Here is a 2,758-nt window from a genome sequence, read left to right as displayed (position 1 = left end):
TATCGGGTGTAGGTTTGGGTAGGGGGTGGGGAGTTAACTGGTTGTCCAAAACGTGTGAGCCCCAATAAAGAACCCTCCATTTTACGACCGATCATTATTGGCACTTTGAAGGTCGCATCTTGGGAGTTTACTGTATCATTTTTCCCTGAAGGCTGTCACACAGGTTTGTAAAATCTGTGTATAATGTGCAGGGAGAAGAGGTTTCTGCGTGGGGGGGGGGGGGGGGGGGGGGGGAAGGGGGGGGGGGGGCGGTAGCTCAATTGGTAGAGTACTGGATTTGTGATCGGAAGGTCGCAGGTTCGAGAGAGAGAGAGACAGAGAGAGAGAGACAGAGAGAGAGACAGAGAGAGAGAGACAGAGAGAGAGAGAGGACAGAGAGAGAGACAGAGAGAGAGACAGAGACAGACAATCAGATAGACAGACAGTCAGATAGACGGATAGACAGATAGACGGACAGACAGACAGAGCAACTGACAACAGACATACAGACAGAGAGATACGGACAGACAGACAGAGAGACAGACAGTCTCTTGGAGACAAACAGGCAGACAGACACTGTTCCGCCGCTTTGGTAATTATGGGTGTAGCAGAACCCGCGCCGTCGGCAGAGGGATAGTTACAATCACAACTACTCTTTAAAAGTATGGGTTTGTGTGAACCCGCGCCATCGGTAGTGTTTATGTAAATTATCATAATCAATTAATTTTAATGTTTTGTCATGTACACACTAAAAATTTGCAGACAGAGAGCAAATTAGGTGTGTGAGAGATACTTAAAATTTCAAAACGATACCTTTAATGGTTCCAGAGTTACAATGATTTTAGTGTGTTCTTCCGTAGATACGCTGACAACAGTTCCGAACATGAAATGTAAGTACAGAGTCTATGGATGGTAAACGGAATGTTCAGAAAGAAAAGCTGCTGCGTAGAAGCACAGACAGAAGCTACGTACATGAAATGTATTGTATATAGTGAGTTCATGAATGGTAAACAGAAGCGTCAGTCATTGCAACGGAACAGCAAATGACCGGTTTACTCTGATTCTACTGGTCTCCAGTCACCACAACGACTAGGAGTGGAGCATACATACAAATAAGGCAAGCCAAGACTACACAAGGTAATAGTTATTGCTGGCTGGCCAGGCAATGTCAATGTCGGTCTGTCGGTCTATCTGTCTGTTTCTGTGGCAGGCTGTCAGGCAGTCAGTCAGTCAGTCAGTCAGTCAGTCTGTCTGTCTGTCTGTCTGTCTGTGTGGTTCTATCAAGCAGGGATTAGCCCAGGAGAAAAAGGCAATGGGACATTTGTCCCTCTCAACCTAATTCCGATGGGACATAGTCGAAGGCAAGAAGCGCCAAAGAGGCCTGTACCCGTTTTGACCAAAGATGTAAAATGGTGCAACTGATATGGTGCCATTTGAGAATTAGCCGCTATATCGTGTTATCTCTGTATGTGTCTGTATGTGTGAGTGTGTGTGTGTGTGTGTGTGTGTGTGTCGTGTGTGTGTGTGTGTGTTGTGTGTGTGTGTGTGTGTGTGTGTGTGTGTGTGTTTTCCACCAACTCACGGAGGAAATACATTTTCATAGCGATTAGAAACAGATAAGTAACAAGGAAAATCCCTTTCTTTTGTACTATGAATATTGACTTCGACTTGATTGCATCGTTTTATTTTTTATTTTTTTTTACCTCAGTTGCATGCAGGCTGCTTCAAACCCTCCTTTAACTGTTTTCTTCTTCTTTTTTTCCTTTTTTTTCTTTTTTTTGTGTGTGTGTAAATAGGCGGTAAGCATCCTTCTTCATACCGGCACGGTTGGCCTAGTGGTAAGGCGTCCGCCCCGTGATCGGGAGGTCGTGGGTTCGAACCCCGGCCGGGTCATATCTAAGACTTTAAAATTGTACTACGTTGCAAGCCCCTGGAGCAATTTTTTGATTAGTGCTTTTGTGAACAAGAAACAATTACGAGTGGCTCTATCCCATCTCCCCCCTTTCCCCTATCCCATCTCCCCCCTTTCCCCGTCGCGATATAACCTTAAATGGTTGAAAACGACGTTAAACACCAAATAAAGAAAGAAAGAAAGAAAGAAATTCCATTTTGTTTAGGTTTATTTGGAAGAAAAAGTATTCAAATACGCGCGCATTTGAAAAAAGTAAGACGAATAGTTATGTGTAAAGAAAAAGAATATGGTGGTTTGAATATGATAAACGTAGTAGATATGCACAACTCATTTATGATTTCCTGGCTTGTTAATTTGCAAAACTCCACACAAAAGTATTGGTCTGTTATTCCAAGATATTGTCTGGCATGTCTGGGCATTGGTTTATCGTGCTTTGACTCAAATGCATCTTCGAAAACGATGAATGGCCTCAATAGTTGCAGATCATTGTTTTGAAAACAAGTGTTGTTGACTTGGCTTGACAATAAAAGTGTTTTCTGTGAAAAGTATGATTTTGCACCAGTATTATTGAAGGACCAATGCATTTGGAACAATATAAATATTCAATTTAAACATAAATGCCTATTTTTTAAAGATTTTATAAAACATAATATCTCATTTGTAAAGGATGTTATGAATGAAAATGGTATTATTATTTCTTTTGAAGATTTATGTCAAAAAGTGGGTTATAACCATCCAGACAGTTTGAATACAATGCATTATGCACAGCACTTAAATCCAGACGTACAGACACATTACCATATAAATATTTTACATTGCAGGATTTCATTGTTAATGGTGGTAATATAACAGCAAAGTTTATTAGAA

Source organism: Littorina saxatilis, linkage group LG15, assembly GCF_037325665.1.
Source record: "Littorina saxatilis isolate snail1 linkage group LG15, US_GU_Lsax_2.0, whole genome shotgun sequence".
In the NCBI taxonomy this organism is placed as follows: Eukaryota; Metazoa; Mollusca; class Gastropoda; order Littorinimorpha; family Littorinidae; genus Littorina; species Littorina saxatilis.
The sequence above is the reverse complement of the archived record's forward strand: the minus strand, read 5'-3'. Positions refer to the sequence as shown.